The sequence below is a fragment of the Pollicipes pollicipes genome, unplaced genomic scaffold (assembly GCF_011947565.3).
Source record: "Pollicipes pollicipes isolate AB1234 unplaced genomic scaffold, Ppol_2.1 Scaffold_4740;HRSCAF=5597_pilon_pilon_pilon, whole genome shotgun sequence".
In the NCBI taxonomy this organism is placed as follows: domain Eukaryota; kingdom Metazoa; phylum Arthropoda; class Thecostraca; order Pollicipedomorpha; family Pollicipedidae; genus Pollicipes; species Pollicipes pollicipes.
The window spans coordinates 18,571,882-18,580,812 of NW_023596545.1; the positions used below are offsets into that span (position 1 = coordinate 18,571,882).

The window sequence follows — 8,931 nt, forward strand, 5'->3', positions numbered from 1 at the left end:
TTATCTGCCCCCCGCGTTACCAGCTAGGAAGCCCAATGAAGGGCCCTGAAAATATCCTCTGGATGTGAGGAGGCTGCTAGAATTTAGTTTGTCCCGAAACTGACCGCTGGATCCGCCTCTGCCCAACCGGATCATTCCATTGTTTTGTTCGTCGGTGGCCTGTCTGCAGACTCATAAAGCGGTGACGTCAGGACTCAGCTCACAGCCCCGCCGGGCGGGCTGGAAAGGCCCACGGCCTGTGTGGGGTTGCTCCAATGCAAAACATCCGCCTGCAGAGGGTGGGGGCGCGGGCGTAGCGGTCTCAGTCGTAGGCGGTGACACTGCTGAGGAGGCGGGGGAACGGCTGCAGAGCTAGGATTTCGCCGAGACAGCGATGAAGGCATTCGTGGCACTCGTGGTCACGTTCTTGTGCATCCAGGCTGGAGAGGTGAGATACTGTTTGGTTTTGGCGTTGTTATCGACACTTGTATCACGGACGAAGCAGCAAAATGTTACTCAGCGGAAAAGCTAGATGGTAACCTTCCTGAACCTGGAGGACCGACGCCATTCAGCTTCGTTTCCCGCACAGAAGCTCTTTTGGTGGTGTCTAGTCTGCAGGAGGGAGGGGGGGGGGGGGGAGGAGAAGATGTGTAGTTTTTCAGAATGGCAGTGTTGGGGACTGAATTCCCCTACAACTTGGAAAATAAGTAGGCCAAATCCAAAGAGAAGCCGGCCATCTCCTGTATTTGAACGGTAGGTTTAGCCACTTCCCCTAATGATTCGCCTAACACGCTTTCAATGTTGTGGAACTACAGCCCTGGTGCCGACCATCCTTCATGTGCAACAGTGGCGGATTAACACCTTGCGCCCAGACCAGGTGCGTAATGTGCAGCGATACTGATGTCACCATGACGTCACAGGGATGGCGAAGCGGTCCGTCTCTGGCGCCGCTGGTCCGCGGAGGGCGTAATCAGCCGGAGACCATCTTCCCCAACTTCTGCCCATCGTGTACCCGCCCCTGCGGCAGACACTGCTGTCGGCTCGCTGGCTGTGGATAAGTGGTGGCCTCAGCAGAGGGGATGTACCGGAACTCATGCGGTTTGTGGCGTGGGCAGGTGACGCACTGGGCATAACTCAACTGTGAATCAGAAGCATGAATAGCTCGACGGTGCGTCAGCATTCATGTGGCGTTGCAGTGGGGCTCTGAAGTGTTGTTCCCTGTCTCTGTTTAGCGTCCGTCATGTAACGCCATTGTGTCAAAAACCCCATTGCTTCGCGTAGTTAGCCTTGCTTTTTGTACTATCGATAGTTGTTTTGTGACACTGATAATTATCTTGTAGTACTGATAGTTACCTCGTACTACCGATAGTTATGGTATTTCTGATGATCATTGCTATTAACGTCCACTTAATTCAGTGATTGTACCCGAAAGCCGCGTTGTATTAAGTGCTGATGAACGACAATATTATAATGTTACAATGTATTTCTCATTGGAGGGAAATTCAGAATGTAGCTGCAGTAACGGCAAACCAAGCTTTGCCTGATGCTGGTTGGCCTTTTATCCATACAGAGTGGCCACGGTTCTCATAAAAGCACTGATCAGCTCACGTTGCTGTCACAAAGAGTCTTCAGCGTCTGCTCTTTCATAAGCCAAATAACATCATTTACAACACCCAGGCCAATCAAGGGATCCGTCAAGAATACCGAACACCACCACCTAGTGCGATCTCCGAGAACTCAAACCGGACTGTTCTCAGAACATCACCAAACAAACACAACAACGGCCAAACTAAATTCAGCTGCAATGTGGCTGTAAACTGGGTCCATTGCGGATCGACCTTGCACCTTTACACCCCCCCCCCCCCCCCTGTTTGTGCCTTTATACCACTTCCGATCCTTACCGACTTTGAAAACATTGGGTAACCTCGCAACACCTGTGGAAAAGTATGCTGACACTACTTTTTGGCGCGAATTCAAATGTAAGACAAAAGTTACCAGTAATATTGAATGGAAGCAAGGTTTCAAATACTGCCAGACTCAAATATGCATAACTCTGTCATTTACTGAGTGATCATCACACCGAGATGCGATGCCTGCGATTTCACCGAGAAATGCGTGAGGTTTTGCGCGTACATATTTGAAGCTTTCCTTTTGGTCTAGCAAGTATGATTGACCAAATTGTGAGAAATGAGTAATGCTCCAGTTTGGCTATTTTTTGCAGCGTGATATTCAAAATATAGCGCATTAGGTTTCTTCGTTATTTCAATAAGAGTGACAAAACTAAACAAACACAACTTTTCCAGAAATTTCAACTTGTAACACAACGTATAAAATATGTAATGTTTCAACGTGCAACACAAAATATGAAGACACTTTACACATAATCAGCACACCTCTTGCATTGCCTTATGGCAACGATCCACAGCCCCGAAGTCATCCTAGATAATTCTAGAACACTGTGTGGTAGCGAATTATATTTAATGACCTATTCTGACTTGGATAAGAATTCCACTGCCAAAATATGCATCTGTCCCTTCCCCTCTCCGGCCAAGTTTGGACAGCTTGCATGCGACTCAGACATGACTTAAAGCTGCGTTCTCAGTCGCGTGAGACAGGGCGTGCCCACAAAATGTCATTCAATGGCACATCTTGCGCCGCGCGATATCGTATGCAGACATGATGTGTGTACCAACTGCCAGCGTGCCGGTTTCTGGACACCAGCAAATACTCCAAGATATGCAGGTATGTCGTGTCACCACTCATTGGATCATAATTAATCCCGCCGGATCGCTTGCGGCATTCCTTTTGTGGCAAGCGTGCTTGATGTATTCCTTAATGACCCAATTAGGACTATAAATACGGAAGCGCTTAGCAAAAGCTGAATGTCTAAGGCCTAGTGATATTTGTGTCATGTCACATATCATAATCTAGCTCTCGATGCGATAATGCTAAACACGTTGCCCATATCACATGTTAACTTACGATACTGCAATGACGTGAATATAGTTATAGTAATAGTACAAGATGCAAAAAGTGAAATGCCGGTTAGCAGTTACGCACATGGCCCCATTCATCTCCTTCGCCACACATTCAAGGAACCTGCGCTCATTCATTCACCGCCACCAACGGCCTGAACCGTCCTCCTCATCCGTGCGTCGGTAATTGACGCCTATAGGAAGGGCAGCGAGGGGCTGAGTCGTTAGACAGGCCGGTCAGGTCGAGTCTCTTGGAGTGCGTTGGCCGTAGAGTTCGTAAAACGTAAGCGCAGGTCATACTGGGCGCTTGCTGTCTGCCGAGAAGCTGCGCCGTCCCATCAGGTGCGCTGTCTACCACCTTCAGGTCTCTGAGGGGCGCGCCGTGGGTCGGTACCTAGCAAAGCTCACTCCGGCAGGCGGGAGGTGAGGGCGCCGAGGCTCTGGAAGCGACGTTTCCGTACTGGACGAGGCACCGCCAAAGGCGTGTGCGTAGCAGTGGGAAGCTGTGAGCGGTGGGCATGGCCGAGTGGGCGGTGGGCGTGACCGCATGAGTGGTGGGTGTCACTGAATGAGCGCTGGGCGTGGCCGAATGGACCGGTGGGTGTGGCCGAATGAGCGGTGGGTGTGGCCAAATGGGCCGGCGGGCGAGACCGAATGAGCGGTGGGCGTGGCCGAATGGGCCGGCGTGCGTGGCCGAATGAGGGGTGCGTGTGGCCGGATGAGCGGCGGGCGTAGCCGAATGACCGGCGAGCGCTCTCATCGTGGACGAGGTGCGAGGGATCGCTGCCCGAATAGGGAGTCGTCACCCTGGAGGTCAGGCGAAGGAACGAGTCGTCGTCCAGGTTGGTTATACCGGATGCCGTCCCAGTAGCCGCTCAGTACCAAAAATTTCCATGACGTATTTTGAAAAGGGCATAAATGTGGCTTCATTTGGTGACTGAAATGAATGCAATGAAATTTGATTTCACTCAACGACGATTCGCACGAACGTGTCAGTTATAATGTTAGGCACTGGGAAGGGAGGCAAGGGCGTGGGGGGGGGGGGGGGGGCGGGGCCGGACTACCTGTGTGCGAGCCAAGAACGAGTGGGGTGACGTGGGCACCAACAGATGGTGCCTGGAGTGAATGTGGTGAGGTGGCGAATGATGAGGATGATGTGGGCACCAGCGGATGTGCATGCTTGGAGTGAATGTGGTGAGGTGACGAATGCATGAAGTCAATAAAGATTAGTAAAGGGCCTATGGGGCTGAGCACAATTTCCGGATATAACGCTGTTAATTTGCTCTCAATCAATGGTTTGTGAATCACGATTACGCAATCGGACAATGACACATTGAGGAGCACAGGTGCTGAAAATAAAAATTGGGTTTTCTAGAACAGTGTTTTCAATTAAAGGTGTACCAATAGTTACAAGTGAGCTTATGTCATGATATCCGTCACATCTGATGTTTGCTTCCAAATCTTCAAATGTAGAACATTCCCTTTAGGGGCGAAGCCATTTACGGGGATACAGCGAAGCCATTTACGGGGATACAGCCGTTCATGGTGCCTGGCCGGACATGCATTCCCGCCAATAACTCAGTCACAAGTTTTATCCTAGCTCGGTGGCTCATATGAGGTGTTCTTGTCGGGTGTATGGGAGTCATAACGTGCTGAGTCGTGCGCCTGACATCGTCTGGCCCAGGGCCCTGCTATAAACTATGTTCTTGTGAGAAGGTGATGATAGCGGCACAGAGCACCAGCAGCAGCCAGGCTGAATGGCTGAGCTGAAGCGCCGCAGACCGTGCCGGGCGCGGGCTGCGCGGCCGCAACGAGGCATTGCTGGTTAGAAACAAACTGGAGGGGACGGGAAAATCCACCTGGAGAAGCGAACAAGGACAGGGTCTTTCAAGGACAACAAAAATGAACACTTCTCTTACTGTCTCTGATATTAATGAGTACATCCAGCGTGCATCCGGAGCAAGCACAATGTCTCTGGTATCCAGACAGTAAGTGGAGGACCTCAGCTGTCACCGACTCACACGTAATGTTCTGTAAATTATTTCACCCGTTATGATGCAGTGCTCACTCAGATCAGCACCGCACCATAACAACCGCCGGCTTCGTGCGAGCAAGCGGTACGGCAGACGGACACACTCTTGTAAGACGCAGGCCCAGTTGCACACGACACCAATAAATGGTTGGTTCGTAGACCTGCCGCTAAGCAGCGACTACCCTGGCGGTCGACCGAGGTGACTCAGAGGCTGAAGCCGGCCGCTAGGTGGCAGGAAAACACCGAACTTGGCGTCCCGGGCGTCATAGCCACGTTTGCACATGCGGAAGGGGGGGGGGGGGGACCGGGAGAACCCATACTAACGCAACTACAATGAAGACAGCGAAGAACAACTAATTGGTCACTCCATGCGTAGCCTTTTACGGTAGTTTCCAGAAAGAGATGGAGTAAAAAGGGGCCTTAGTGACGTATTCATACCAATGCAATGAAATCAAGATAGGCTCCTTTCAATGATTATGGACGCGATATTCTTCAAATAAGTTGTTTTTGATGAATTTTCGGTCACGAACCTTGCTCACGGAGTCGAAATTCAAATATAAGGCAGACACCAGACGCTAGCCAGCGTTGAGAGCGGTTTTTCTCCCCAGTATGCACGTGATTAAATGTCAGATTTCCCACACTTTGACCAAGCAAAATCACAATGAATCACAGGCGATGAAATACAATAGCTTTGTACTGGTGAAAACTACAATATTCTCCAGGATAAGATGTTTCTTTTCAGTAGGGGCTCCAGTTGGCGTATGTGGACTGATTTACGAATTTTGCGATGGGAGTGGTCTTTGGCTTTTTGTAAAATTTCCACAGCCAAGGGGTTTTCATTACACTGAATCTCATAGTTTTCGTGTGGGGAAAAATGGTAATCCATGGGAGCCTCAGAAGTTTTTTTTGCGTGAAGGACGTGCTCGTTCAACTGTCGTTGTACATATACCACACCACACCACCCAAACACACACACACAAACACACACCTGACAACACACATAACACACACAACACACACACACACACACACCACACACACACACACACACACACCACCACACACACACACGCAACCACGCACACACACACACACACACAAACACACCACACAACACACAAACACTACACACACACACACACACACACATCACCACACAACACACCACACACACAATCTAATATATATATATATATATATATATATATATATATATATATATATATATATATATATATCACGTATATAATCATTGTAAGGAGCTCATCTTAGTTCTCTTATAATGCCTGCCATGCCTTACATTGCGCAAGCATTGTACTATCGTAGAATTTTCAGAATAAGTTGTATGACTGCACTTTGTGCACTTACCTGACTCTCTTATCCTCTTTTCCTGATTTATCCTGAATCCTGCCAACAACTTAATCCTGCTTATCCGGCGCAGACTGCACGCGTCAGCCACAAGTGGGCTGAAATGCCCTCTAGGAAGGTGGACCCCGACCGGGCGCCCAGCACACACTCCGAGGAGCCCCTGCGCGGGCTAAAGCTCGGCGGTCGGCACCCTAGACGCATGTGGTCATGCCCCACCGTAAGCCATTCTTCATCCAATAACCCTGAAATGATCAGTTCTGGTCGAAAGGGCTCTAATCCAAACAACCAAACAACCAGACCTTAAAGTTCGCACCCAAATTTATAACATCGCACATGTATATGTGAGCTATCCGGAACATTACGTCCAACGTGTAACTATGTTGAGCAGGAAATTGTGATATCGGCTTATTTGATTACATTGGCTGCAACGGATCCGGTGGTTAGGCGTGTCGTGCACTGGTGTCCACGGATGAGAGGGCTGTTTCGCGCGTGATGCCATTGTCGCGCAGCTTACGAATACTCCGGGTCCGCACACCGCACCCGCGTGGCAAGCGCAGCAATGGTGTTGAACCACACTGTGCGGAGGGCTGGCCACGCTGTGCGGATGGGCTGGCCAGCTGTGCGGATGGGCTGGCCACACTGTGCGGATGAGCTGGCCACGCTGTGCGGACGGGCTGGCCAGCTGTGCGGATGGGCTGGCCAACTGTGCGGATGGGCTGGCCACACTGTGCGGATGAGCTGGCCACGCTGTGCTAATCGGCTGGCCAGCTGTGCGGAGGGTTGGCCACGCTCTGCGGATAGGCTGGCCAGCTGCTGGACAGCTGTGCGGATGGGCTGGCCAGCCGTGTCGGAGATTTTGTGGCGACGGCTGGTCGGTCGGCACCACGGCAGTAGCTTGTTCTGCTAAAAAAAGTGGATAAGAACCGAGACGCAAGATCTGTTGTCCAGCAAACAACCAGTAAAACAACAGGAGCCAGTTCCAGGGTTTCTTGAAAAACAGAATCAGGATCCAGAGTTTGTTTTGTCGAAAAGCGCATGATTCAAGTTCAGAGAATCAGAATCCTGGATCTAGTTTTGTCGGCGGACTTGTGTGAATCAGGCTCCAGCTTTCGGTTTTGTCGAAAGAGCCAACGTGAGGAATGATCCATGATCTGTGTTTGCGAAAAACCAGCGGAAGCCAAAATCCAGGATCCATTTATCTCGAAAGCAAAGCACACAGCTCTGACAGACGCTGAGATTCTGCCGCACTTGGATTCACCTATCTCCACGTTTGATGCTCGCGAAGGCTACGAAGCGTGTTTTTTTTGCACCTTGCCTGCCTGACTTCATGCATGTATACCTGATAATTTTTTTTTTTCAAAATCTGGTGCGGTGGATTCGTTTTTGGCAGATTTCCATGGTGCTGGCCTAGCCACATCGCTGTCACTGAAATTTCCACATGATGGGCCATTGGTTTCATCATATAGTTAAGATGTAGATTCACAGCCTAAATTGGAGGAGCGGGAGGCTGAGCAGGCAAAAGTTGTCAAATTTACTCTTAAATATACCAAACGCCAGTTGAACAATTCCAGCCATGAGCATTCAGATTTGATGTATGCACTATTTTGCCACGCTATTGATCACTGATACCAGCAAACAGCCTCGATATAGCATGTATTAGTCGTAATTTGTTTGTAATTTTATAAATTGACATTCCCTCAGTGCCCTAGAATTGTCGACTTTGGGTTGAACCAACACCCCATGAGCAGGAATTTTTCACTCATTTTCCCCATATCTTATGTGAATTTTTCGCCCTTGCCTGACATTGTCTAATCGCACATGCCAAACCCCAGTTTCCTTTCTGAAGTTTTCAGATCAGGTCCAGAACCGAGCTCTCTTGAACCCACCTACATCTGAATTATGTCTATGTATGTACAGAGCAAGGGCGACAGGTACCTCCAAGCCCAACAACCCCAGCGACTCCAGCCGCTTGCACGCATTAAGTTTGGTTTGTTTACAAAATGCATCACAATCGGCAGCTGTGTGCAAATACGATATTTTCACGCATCCCCTGTTTTTTGGCCTCACCACCACACCACGAAAGCAAAGCCTGGTGCAAACACCAGCAAGGCTTGGTAGATTATTTTACTCCACGTATTCCTTTTTTCTCGAGGAAACTTGACCACTAAATTGCATCACTCCCGAAATGCAGCGGTGAAAATTCAAGAAATGTCTTCTGAATTAAATTCACAACACGAATATCACCATTTGAGCAATCATGTTAACAGATTTTAAGTCCAGTCAGCTTGTTACAAAATTCTGCCAGAAAAGTATCAGTCTTTATATTTAAACTACTTTTGTTTTTCTGGGTATCATACGAGTGTGATACCACTTTATTCTTCCTTCCTTTTCGGTTGCCTTCAGAAGTACAATCTGTTGCTTAAAATGTTGACCAATTTCTCTGCAAGATGCTCCAACTGCAAACTTGTACGTATCTGATATATAAATTGGATTAATTCGCAAGCCGCACAAACATATTTGATAAGCACCCAAGAGTGAACAATGTACAGGGAATGAAAAAGTCAATTTGAAGCACAG

At 49.1% G+C, this 8,931-nt stretch overlaps 1 long non-coding RNA gene across 1 annotated transcript; it reads left to right on the forward strand.

Moving 5' to 3' along the window:
* Positions 1–293: 293 nt before the first annotated feature.
* On the forward strand, positions 294–1,460 carry LOC119099402 (uncharacterized). The gene is made up of 2 exons (XR_005094360.1): positions 294–427; positions 900–1,460. It is a non-coding gene; the product is annotated as an uncharacterized LOC119099402 (long non-coding RNA).
* The last annotated feature ends 7,471 nt before the right edge of the window (positions 1,461–8,931 follow it).